The sequence below is a fragment of the Bombina bombina genome, chromosome 5 (genome assembly GCF_027579735.1).
Source record: "Bombina bombina isolate aBomBom1 chromosome 5, aBomBom1.pri, whole genome shotgun sequence".
Classification (NCBI taxonomy): domain Eukaryota; kingdom Metazoa; phylum Chordata; class Amphibia; order Anura; family Bombinatoridae; genus Bombina; species Bombina bombina.
Window position 1 is genome coordinate 99329003 of NC_069503.1, and position 12830 is coordinate 99341832.

At 41.0% G+C, this 12830-nt stretch overlaps 1 protein-coding gene and 1 pseudogene across 1 annotated transcript in view; both read right to left on the reverse strand.

Moving 5' to 3' along the window:
- The window catches only part of LOC128659984 (zinc finger protein 585A-like), a 523622-nt gene that overhangs the window by 126752 nt on the left and 384040 nt on the right, over positions 1–12830 (reverse strand). The window lies entirely within an intron of this gene.
- On the reverse strand, positions 328–1583 carry LOC128659986 (transcription factor E2F1-like; annotated as a pseudogene).

The window sequence follows — 12830 nt, forward strand, 5'->3', positions numbered from 1 at the left end:
AGGAGCTTATCTAAAAGGGAAAAAAAAAAAAAAAAACACTGTAGGTTCTTCATTACATTATCCCTAGGCATGTTGCACAGCCTGACATGTGGGCAAGCTTGCACCACTTCATTGTTACAATGAAAAAACCCTGTATCCTGTATATAGCTTGTATAGCTTAAATTATGTGCTATGATTAACTACAAGAGCTCATCTGGAGCATGTTAAGTGCTCAGCAGAATCTGACATGAAGCACTTGATTAAAAATAGTATTAACATCTTCTTTGTCAAGTCCTTCAGAAACATGAATAAAAGGAAAGACAGCAAGTTAGGTGCAACAAAAAACTTTTACAAATGCAGGGATGTTAGGTCACTGAAGTCACAATCAAAGAGTTCACTAACACCCTCACTGTTCTCCAAACCAAAGTGGTACTCCTGAGAAAGAGGAGGGGACAGGCTGATAAATTAATATGTCAAAAAGTCTGCCAGAGAATCAGTGGGTTCTGTTAGGAGGGCAGATGTGGAAACAGGAGAGAGTTGGAGACCCACGGAAGTGTAATCAAGAGGAATGTCAGCCACAGGAGAAAGAAGACTCCCTTGTTCACAAGAAAGAAGTCCTGAACATACAGTCTGAGCAGCATTCAGACTGGGTGATACTGCATGTTCTTGGGCAATAGGAGCCTGATCATAATTTGGAACTTTTTGGGGGCTTTAGACTGGACTGCAAACTCCAGAGCTATCATCTGAACAGAGAAACACATCAAAAGGTCCACGAGTGCTTTTCAAAGAAATCTGCAGACCCTCAGAGGGATTAGAGACTTGCATCTGTGTTTTGTGGGCAGCCTTTATGACCATTAACATACTTTCTGATGGATCTGCAATGCTACGAAAATCTTGACAGGTCACATAGCCTAAATGCTGTTTCTCAGCCTCTTCTGTGAGCAGTTTCAGCTGAGTGGTGAACATATGTAGAAGCTCATCTAAACGTTGTTCATTGGTGACAAGTTCCTGGCAATCTTTCGCAAGCAGTTGGTACCTTCTGCTCGACTCTGGTTCCCCAGCCATTGAATGTGGTTCTTTGATTTATTAGTTATTAAGTGGATCCCCTCCAATACATTAGTGATATCATAGATCCTCCTTTTCTGCACATTCAGCTCCTGAGAAGCCCAGTTTAAATCTAACACACTGTCAGCAGACTTGCATAGAAGATCCGGGAAACGCTTGGTTGTGAGGTTCAAGGATGTTTCATATCATGATCTTTCCCCTGGAGACTTTACAGAACCTCTGCCAGGATTACTTGCTTTACCACAGGGAGTCCACAGTCTCTCTGGAATATATCGCTGTCCAACTTCCAATTTCCTCTTTACCAGTGAGCGTCCAAGAGTGGGTTTCTGTCCAGCGAACACAGTCCCAGGTTCCTGTGGGGTTGTAAATAGCATCAGCTCTGCCTCACTGAGAGTCTGGCTTCCAGATACCTCTCCTGAGATATCTGGTGTGGATATAATGACAATCTGCTGTTCACCAACATGGATAGCATTGGTTTCCCAAACAGTTCCTACATCTCCATCACTGCAGTTATAAGAAAGTCCAATCTCTTGGGACATGATCAGTGGGTCAGAAACAGCTATTCCTTCAGCCTCACAGTCCACACACTTGCCATAATGATCATATTATGCAGTTGAACTTCTATGGTCCCAAACAAACAATAGGAAAGTAGAAGCTTCTATATAGTAAGTAATACTGAGCTGGCCCATGAATTAGTTGAGCAACCATTTAGTCAAAAAGGTTTTAGAGGACCACAAACAGATTCTGATCCCAAACAAAATCCAATTGTGCCTGAACTGTTGAACTGCATATGTAGAAAAGACAAAACTAATCCTTTTTCTTCACCTTCCCCACCTTTCAATTTGAGGGGAAAACATCTAAACCCCCAAATATGTTGTACATGTATAGCTTAATTAATCAACAAAGATGTAGCTGATGACTCAGATGATATGTTCCAGCTTTCCACAGAAAAAAAAAACTTAAAAATTGATGGATTTTGCAAAGCACATTAGGCAGATGTGGTTTAGGATACAGTACCACCATTATTTGCTATTAAGCATTGTTTTATAGGCATATAGAATAGATGTTGCATTCTGTTTTGTAATTAACTCGGACATTTATTTGTATATCTATATATGAAAAGTTAAAAATGCATTGCACTAAAACATGAAGTTAAATACCTCCAACAAACAAACAAAAAACTTAATTGCATTTAGATTCCAAACGTTTAATATTTAGGAAAAAATAAGTGCTGCTTACTCAAATGTAACTACAATTCTTGCAAATAGCACGGGTTATAAAGATTAAATATGCATTTAAAAAAAAAAAAAGTGAAATGGTGCTTCAATAATAATTGTATGCCCTAGTTTATGAGTTCAGAAAGTGCAATAAAAGTAAATGTCTAGTTACATATGACACACGCAAAAATTGAAAACAGCATACAAAAACATAGCGCAATAATAATAAACCCTGCAAACGGTGACTAAAATATACATTTTTTTTTTTAATTGTTTTATTTTTGCATAAGTAAACAAATAATCATTGAACATGAATGTATACAGGATGTCAATCAATAAAGACAGATTTAACAAACACAGTGGTATACAAATCGTCTAGTTATTGAAAACATTTGCATAGATACTTTTCGTTGTATCAAAACATTTAGCAAATACTAATAATATGTCACATTATCAACAGGGTTCCCTAACATATCTAAAAGGAGCGTGCCTATTATGTATCTTAGTAATATTGACCAATATTATACAATATATTCTCCAGTTGTATAGTAGCCAGATATTTTAAAATTTGTCCATGGATCCTAGGGAAAAGTGTGTGGACAGGAGTAGGGGGAGAGCAAAAGAAGCAGGAGAAACAGATAGGGAAGGGGAGCCTGAGAAGAAAAAAAAAGGAGGGTAGTTTCCCTTCCTTCCTTTTCATCCCTGGGGAGAATGAGGATCCTCCCTTATATCTATAAAGGCTAGAGCAGCAGATAGGAATGCCATTATTTGTGAAGCCTGGTATCCCATATTAGCCAGTAGGTATCCATTTGATCTATAGAATTAAAGAAATATTTCTCCATGCTAGCCATGTAGTCTACCACAGCATTGATTTCTGAGAGGCGTGGGGTTCATGGGATTTCCAGGCCCGAACAATGCACAATTGTGTAGCCGTAAAAATATAAATCAACAATCTCCTCGACATCTGTGGCGTATCATTTGCCATTATATGTACCAACACGCTGGCAGGTGTTATTTGAGCAATAAGTTTCAAAGAATTACAGAGACTTCCGATCTCCCCCCATAATGAGGTTAGCTTTGGGCACTCCCACCAGATGTGTAGGTCTGTGCCCGTTGTTCTGCACCCATGCCAACACAAGGGCGAGATCTCGGGATACATTTTGTTAAGTCGGCTGGGGTTCTATGCCACTTCAAGAGCACCTTTATGTATACTTCCAGCATAGTAACACAGTGTACAGTCTTTTTAGTAAGGGAAATAGCTCTATCCCAGTCGTGGTCTGAGGAATTAATACCCAACTCCCTAATCCACACTTTGTATTGCCACGGTACACCTGGGGTAAGGTCCGACAGCAGTAGGTTATAATGAATTGTAGGTTTGGGGTGCGTAGACCCACTTTTCCATCTGATCTCCCAAGGAGTGGGCCTCCTAACAGAGTTTGTGAGGAATCCGCAGGACCTCAGAAAGCTAAGAACTCAAAGAAATTCAAATGGTAACCAGGTTGGAGCTGGCTCAAATATGGTAGATATCAGAGTCAAATTGAGAGTTTGGTTTTGGTCAAAAAAAATCTTCTGTAGTTGAGAATCCCTTTTGTCTTCAGTCTCTCGAGTGGATATTTTTGAGATCCTAGAACAACTCTGCCATGTGATGCACTGGCGAAGGGTGAGGGGCAATTAATAGTCGGCTTCTCAGTGATTCCCATCTTAATAGGTTATGCTGTACTTCAATATTAGGAAGGCGGGGAATGAGTTTTCTAGAATTGGGGACCCAGATTAGATCAGAGAGTTCTAAATCGTCTGGCATCTCAGGGGCCTCCAGGAGGTACCATCCTCATTTATCTTCTTTGATTCCCCAAGCTGTAACATGAGAGAGCATTGCTGATTTATAGTAGGTGAAGATGTTAGGTGCAGCTATCACCCCACGGGGAAATGGTCTCTGCAACGTATTATAGGCTATTCTATGTGCTTTATTTTGCAAAATAAAGTGAGAAAATAGTTTGTGTATATGAAACAAAGTAGAATGTGGAATATTAAGTGGAATGGAGCAAAACAGATGTAGCACCTTTGGGATCAAAGACATTTTAACTGAGGCAACCCTCCCTAGCCAGGACAGTTCTTTGAAATCCCATTTCTACAATAATTTCTTAAAGGGACACTGTACCCAAATATTTTCTTTCATAATTCAGATAGAGCATGCAATTTTAAGCAACTTTCTAATTTACTCCTATTATCAAATTCTCTTCATTCTCTTGGTATCTTTATTTGAAATGCAAGAATGTAAGTTTAGATGCCGGCCCATTTTTGGTGAATAACCTGGGTTATTCTTGTTGATTGGTGGATAAATTCATCCACCAATAAAAATTGCTGTCCAGAAAACTGAACCAAAAAGAAGCTTAGATGCCTTCTTTTTCAAATAAAGACAGCAAGTGAACGAAGAAAAATTGATAATAGGAGTAAATTAGAAAGTTGCTTAAAACTGCATGCTCTATCTGAATCATCTATCTGAATCACAAAAGAAAAAATTTGGGTTCAGTGTCCCTTTAAGATTGTGAATCAGTAAATCAAAATTATCATAGATTAACTGATCCGGATTAGCACTCAGGAGTATACCTAGGTGCTTAAGGTTTTGTGTTGACCATCAGAATGGGTAGATAAACTGGTCTTAGTAAAATTGGATGGTCCATCCGAATGGGGTATCCTTCTGTCTTTTTATAATTAATTTTATAGTAGCTAATTTCACCAAAGTGGTAAATCACATCAAGACTGCAGGCATGGAGGACATTGGCTTCATTAGGAGTAAGGTCTCATCATCCGCAAAAATAACTATTTTCTCTGGGAGTGAGAAGAAAGACCCCAGTGATCAGGTCAGATTGTCTAATATTTTGGGCAAAGGGCTCCATCACAAGCACGAAGATGAGCGGTGAGAGAGGGCATTCCTGTCTAGTCCCATTACGGATTGGAAATTCCGGAGCACAGAATCCCATTCCCTTCACCCGGGCATGTGGAACTAAGTACAGGGTTTTAACTGCCATGATAAATGGTTCGGGGAATCGAAAGGACCGAAGAACCTCCCAGATATAATCCCATCTGACTCTGTCAAAGGCTTTTTTAGCATCTAACGACAGGGCCACCATAGGGATGTTTTGTCTTTGTGCTTCTGTGAAGACTGAAATCAGTCTACTGGTGTTGTCCGAACCCTGTCTTCCCAGCGTGAACCCCACTTTGATCATGATATATTATCTTTGGGAGGAGATGAATAATCCTGTTGGCTATAAGCTTTGAATAAAGTTTAGTATCTAGATTAATGAGAGATATGGGACTGTAAGTTCCCACAGGAATAGGGCCCTCAATCCCCCCTGTATTTGTCTGTAACATTTTGTCTTTTATTGTATCGTTTCTCCATTGTACTGTTATCCTTGTACCCATGGGCAGCGCTGCGGAATCTGTCGGCGCTTTATAAATAAAGAATAATAATAATAATATTAATAATAATATGGGACGGTAATTACTACACTCAGACTGATCTTTTCCTGGCTTTGGTATGGGGATGATTGTGGTCTCCAAAAACTCCCTACAAATGTTCTCCATTTCCCTGCTCTCATTAAAGAGGTTTCTCAGTATTAGAATGATTTGCGGCTTCAGTCTCTTATAAAATATCCCTGTGAAAATGTCCAGTCCAGGAGCCTTATTATTCTGAATCTGTTTTAGGACTGCCTCAACCTCTCTTAAGGAGAACGGTTGCATTAATTTCCCCCTATCTTCCTCCGACAGTTGTGGTAAATTTAAGGTTTTCACGAAGGTCGAGATGTCCTGAGGGGAGGCTGATTTAGGGCGCTCATGCTCCTCGATATTATATAACTTGGAATAAAATTCCGCGAATATTGTCCCGATATCTGCTGGGGTGTATGCGATCCATCCCTCATATGATATAGATGGGATTCTCGCTGCTGCCGCTCTCTGTCTAAGCTTTTTCGCTAGGAGCGAGTCTGCCTTGTTACTTTTAGAATACATGAGCTGTCTTGTCGCAGCCTCTTGGACTCTTTCAATTTATCTATCTTTGATAAGGGCCTTGAGCCAAAAAATTTCACCTGAGAGAGTTAGAGTAGGGTTGGTTTTATTTAATCTATCCGCCTGCCTAAGATTGCAAATCAATTTGCCTAGGGGTGCACCCCTATCTTTTTTTATCTTAGCCAGTTTACTAATGCAGAAACCCCGGATATAAGCCTTAAAAGCTCCCCATCTAGTTTGTTGGGAAGTTCCTTCTTCTATATTGTTTCGAAAGAAGTCAGTGGTCATTTCTTGTAGAGATCCAAGGAACAAAGGGTACACCCAGAGGAATTGAGGGAACTTCCACCCTGGTCTGGATGATGTAAGCGCCGTATTCCCAGGCAAAATAACGGTTACCGCATCATGGTCTGACCATTGGACAAGAGGAGATTTTAGCATTTCGTATGCCATTTAGAGTCCAAGAATCAGTAAAAAATAGTCTATTCGGTAATAAGATCTATGTGTTGGGGATGAATATGAATAGTCTCGATCTGTAGGGTGAAGCGAGCGCCAGATGTCAAAGAGCTGATATTGGTACACCAGGTTGTGAAATGTTGGGGCTGATGAATTAATATGTGCATTACTAGAGCTAGGATTGGAGAATCTCTTATCCAGTTCTGGATCCCCTATCAAATTGAAATCTCCTCCTATAAGGAGGGTTCCCTGTTTAATTTTACTCATAAGGTCAAACATCTTTCAATTGGCCTTGATTGGGAGCATAAATGTTAACTAATGTAAATGTGCAATTATTCAGTTTTACATACCAGCATTGCATATCTCCCTTCCAAATCTTGATCTACATGCAAGCTTTGAAAAGAGAGCCTTCAACTGATCAAAATAGCAACCCCTCTGCTTTTCCCTATGTAGGAAGCTGAGTATATGTAGGGGAATAATTGAGTTCTGAGTTTAATCTCCTTTCCCCCTACCCAATGGGTCTCTTGGAGAAATCCGACATCTGTTTTAAGTTATGTCAGATATTTTACCAGTAAGCTTCTCTTTGTTGGAGAATTCAGCCCTCTGGTGTTTAACGTGGTGAAGGTGAGAGGAGGAGAGTATGCCATAGTGTGAGATCCCACAGTAAAAAAAAAAAGGAGAAGATAATAAGTTATAATCTAGAGGGGGAGGGAAGAAGGGAATGGAGAAGAGGGGGTAGGGGGAGGCTAGGTAGAGGTAAAAAGGAGAGATAGGACTAGGTGTAAAAGGAAGAAGAAACAATGAGGTCTGAGTTAAGACCGATAGAGGGAGGAGGGGGGTGGTGGGTGGCATTGGGGATGAAGGTTATCAGGAGGATCCGATCTAGCTAGGCTACTATAGGTTCTTTCATAACTTGTTCAGGTAAACAAAAAAAAGCAGCAGTAAATTGTGTTAACAGTGGATAAGAAAACATACAGACATACATGAAAAACCAGGGTGAATTTCCATAGGATATATTTTCCATTGCTTACGGAGTAAGCTTAAAGGTGTAGAGAAATGGGGAAGGGGTAAGATTTAGTGAGATGGCTCAGTTTGAATGTTCTCAGAGGAAAATTACCTAATGGAGAAGGGGTTTATGGGTAAGATTTAGTGAGATGGTTCAGTTTTAATATTCTCAGAGGAAAATTACCCCTCAGCTCAAAAAAGAAGAAGTGAGAGGGTAAGGGTGTGGGGTGTGGTGGGCGGAGCCTGTAAGGATGTAATGGTTTGGATGTGGCAGCAACTGGAGCGAGGTCCAATTACGTCCCTACAGGGTATAGATGATAGTTAATAATATGGAGTATGGGGGCCTATCCTCCAAGTGGCCAATATTATAAATAGAGGTAAATTAAATGATTGACGTCTTACCGGGTCAATCAATCCATTGGATGTGGGGTAGAGTCATATGGTAGGAGATTGAGGGGGTTTGCAATAACAAAATTGCCCTGAGATGTAACCTTGGAAGAACTATGGCAAGTGGGGAATACTAAGAGAATACAAAACAATCAAACAGTGAACCATAGTAAGACAAGGGGTAATAGACAAATAAGCATAGTGAATAGTTTCATAAACAGTCATGTGGAGTTGCATGACCTCGTGGCCATGGGTAAGGTTACATAAATCAGCTTATATGAGTGACCATTTCCCTCCCATGGTGTGTCAGATTGCTAGAGATGTAATATAGGTCGCTGGACTTTCAGTCTATGAAAGCAGTTGTTAGTAAGGCTAATATGTATTCTAACTTCCGGGCAACCTCTAGGTGGGAGATGAACCCAGTCTGGTATGGCAGAGAAAATTGGTGTCTAGTCAAGTCCTCCCTAGTAGGTGACATCCAAAATAGTCTGAAACCTAATACCCAGTGTAAGGGTTCTCTCACTATATCACGGTCTCCTATACTGGATGTAGGCCCTTGTGGGGCTGTACCCTGGTGTTAGGGAGCTAAAGGGAGCTCTAGGGAAACAGTGCATGTTATGACCATTTCGGAGATACCACATCAAGTGAATAAGTGAGACTGCAGGTGCAGGGAAACTTTATCTCTGATGGAGAGGATATCTATTTAGGTATTATCTTCAAACTCTGCTGTGTATAGCTTACAGACTTAGGGATAGTACCAATGTTTTAGTGTCATTCTTATAGGGTGAAGTCAGGGCCCTAATATCGTCGGTTAGTAATCATCATAGAGGGAGGGCTATTACACCATACAGTGGAACATAAATTATCACTGTTCCACTGTATGGTGTAATAGCCCTCCCTCTATCTCCTGGTCTCCCAGCCTGGGTGGACACCCACGTGAGGGCATCCCCCCAGACTAGGAAACTTAAACAAGCAACAAAGAGTTACATTTTGGTATGAACATATAATGACAGATCATAATAAGTATGCAAAGTAGATAACAGGTGCAAAAACAAACATTAGAACTGACAAACAAAAGATATACATTACTATTTGGTGACCTCCGGTCTCCATCATTTATGGCTTTAAGTCCCAATAAGAGTAATCAAACTGTAGTTCCATCAGTTTGATATAGAGTTAAAGTCTTGATTCAGATGTTTAGGATTTGGGAGCCGTGATCTCTGTGGAAGTGGGTCCCATTCCTTAGCTGTCGGGCTGAGTCTCTCAGACCTATTGTGTACTGGGGTATGAAGCCTGAGCAGAGAGTTCAAAGGTCTTGAGGGTTCTTGAAACCACTGGTCCAATGGGTCTCTCCCACGGGAGGGGTAATCTAGAGTGATTAATGACCCATCTTTGTGGATGAGAAGCTTTGTTGGGTATCCCCACCAATATTTGATTCCTCTCTTCCTTAGTGTGGTCGTGATTTCCCGGAAAGAGTTCCTTTTTTTCATCGTATATTGGGAGAGGTCCGGGAAAACTTTAATTTGTCTAACCCCTTCCAGTAGGGAAGAGGTGTTAAAGGCTGCTTTCAGAATTTGTTCTTTGCACATGAAGTAGTGGAAACGTACTATCGTATCTCGTGGTTTATTAGCTGAGACATTCCTTCCTCTCGGAAGTCTGTGTGCCCTGTCTATTAGGGATTTGGATGAATTTGTTGATGGTTTGAGGTGCTTGCAATATTCCAAAATGAAACCCCCAAGTTCACTAGGTGAGACGTCCTCTGATATGCCTCGGAATCTGAGATTGTTCCGTCTCAAGCGATCTTCGAGATCTGCCACTTTTGCCTCAATAAAATCTACATGATCCAATATATGCTGTGAGTGGGTAATCAAGTTAGCTTGTTCTATGGCTAGGTCTTCTTGATTGCGTTCTAGTGCTTCGGTACTTCATTGATAGCACCAATGTCTCTTCACAACTCAGCAACTGAGCCCCGGATAGTTTTAGTAAGAGTCTCTTCTAGGTTCTTCATTCTTTCTGTTAAGGTATCAACTATTGCTGAGGCTGTAGACCCATCCATAGTAATTGAGGAAGTTAGAGTTATAGGAGTGTTCTGTAGCAGGGCTTCGGATTGAGAAATTATCCCAGGACTACGGGAGGTGGTCTCAGTGTGAGTGGCGGCCTTAAAGTGATCTGCCAAGGATTTCTTTGGGAGTGTAGCCGATTGGTTCCTCCTGTTGCCTTGTGGCATGATAGTTCCACGTGATCTGATTCTCAGTTATCTGAGACCCCAATACTCTGTATTGAGCCCCTTGGTAGAAATGGCCTTAGGGTGTTAAGCCATGATTGCAATCATGGATAGGCCATGGGAAAAGAAGTGCGGTAGTTAGGTAGTAGGTGTTGTTGGAGACACAATCAATGAGGGTGCTGATAATGTCTCTAAGTATATATGTGACCCTCCTCAGGGGCTACGTCACCACTGGGCACTAAGGGGAAAAGGGCAGAGGATATGACCCACTCTAGGAAAGGGTGAGGAGGGACACAATAGCAAGGTTCTTAGAGTGAGTCCGTTGGTGAGCTTGGGAGGCTGTTTTTTTCAGGGAGGTACAACTGTGGTTCCTTTAGCCTATTCACTGAGTGAGAGGTGCAGTGCCCCTTAAAACCTTGAGTTGGATGAAGCCTTGACTAAAGTCTCTGAAAAACTTTTCTCGGGCCCCTGAGGGCAAGTCTCACTGGTAACCCTGTACAATACCTCAGCAGTATGACACTTGACAGCTTGGTAAGTCCTGTATAGGTGCTGGTATGGGCAATATAGGAGTAGTCTGCCTGTGTCAGTTGTGAGTGTGAGGCTATATTTCCATGTGTAGTGAGCCCATGAACTGAAAATGTGTCACTGCGTATCTCAGGGGATGCGCACAGTTGAGGAGTCCTTGCTGAAAATCATTATAATATCTAAGGTTCCTGTGCCTGAATATTTCTGACTCTTAGTAGAGTTTCTTTCAATGCAATATGGCAGTACTTGAAATGACCCCCTACCGGATAATGTATAGGGCTAACACAGGAAAGAAGTCTAGTTGCAGCTTGAAACCTTATTATCAGCTATATCTTAAAGTGTTCTGGGCCCAGGTAGCTCACGCTATTCAAATTGTGATGGACTGTGAAGTGAAAGCGCTACGCACTTATCAAGCAATATGTTGGACCTCCTGCACTATAACAGATATGCTGGGTGTTTAAACCTCACCCTGTCCAAAGGCTTAAATAAAAAGACACCTCCTATTTGCACTTCAGACTTTGTTACCAGTACTATTCTGAAAGTGTTTTTTGTCCCAATTAGTACCTGTTATCCTTTATGCGATATGATGTGAATTGGAGGTGCTACGCACTTAGCAGGCAATATGGCGGACCCCCTTGATTATATCAGGTTTGGTGGGTGTTTGGATCTCACCTTGGATCTCACCTTTGATTGCGGTATTGGTGGCCTGGATAACCCCGGCTCGTCTCTGGAAGCTGTGGGTCCTTGAAGGTCACGGGTTACTATGCACCCGCTGTTGCCATGCAGGCCTAACTAGTCTGGTGTCATGGATGTCTTCTGTTCCGTGCTCTGGCAATTGCTATCAGGGCTGCGGTCTCACCTCTCATCGATGTCGCTAGCAGGTGACTCTGTGTCCACTCCGGAGTGGAGCCCCGACCCTCCGGAGTTCTAGGAGTGAGGTAAAGTTAGGTGTAGAGCCTATGTCCCTACTGTGGGTCAGTCCAGTCGTCTATCCGCTACTCAGCAGCACCTAGATTCACACCGACACAGTCCTCAATTATAGGTAACTGCTTCACAACCAATTGTGAGAGGATAATTTCAGCTTTCCAAGCGCCTTCTGGAAATATGTCTGCTATGCTGGAATGCCGGCTCTGCCCCCCCTAAAATATACATATATTTAATGTAATGAAAAGTATTTTAAAGTTGTAGACCAGATCCCATGAAGTTTAATGGGAGTGCTTTAATTAACAGCAGTATCCGAATACAAAAACATGGTCCAGAAGTGGATGGGTCTGCAAAGTATGGGTGGAAGCCGAGTCCTGAAGAAGACCACCCTGTGCTCAGTTACCAAAACACTGGTGCAATTGTTTTCATGTCTCAGCTGATGATCAACCCTCCGTATACTCCCCTTTAATTTTTTTAATCAGTAATCAGTGGTTTAGTTTATTATGATGTAGATATATTTACATTATTTGTCTTGTGTTGTTTTAATTTGTGATTTACAGGTAAATTAATTTAAAAATGAACACAAAACAGAAAACATTTTATGGAGTGTAAATAAATAATATGATTGTTTTTATGATTGTTTTTATTAAGATGGATTGTATTATAAAAATAAAAGTTATTTATTCATTTTCTTTTTATGTAGACAATCACTTGAATAGTTCATATCCATCCTTCAATGGAAGCATCAGAATGATACCACAAACTCCAAAAGTCTTAGACACTAATGACTATTCACCAACTTTGGGGAAATCACAACAGATGTTTAAAGAAGATGGTGAATTGGCAGGAACTGGGCAGCAATCATTATGCACAGAGAGTAATTTAGTAAATCAACAAGAGGACAAGAATTATGCCTTATCTAGTGAAATGATTATCCCAGAGGGTAAACCACAAACATTTACTGAGTTTTCAAAACATTTTAAAGAAGAGAAAAGTCTACAGTCTAGCCAAATGATTCATACAAATGAGTGTGAACAATGTTTCAT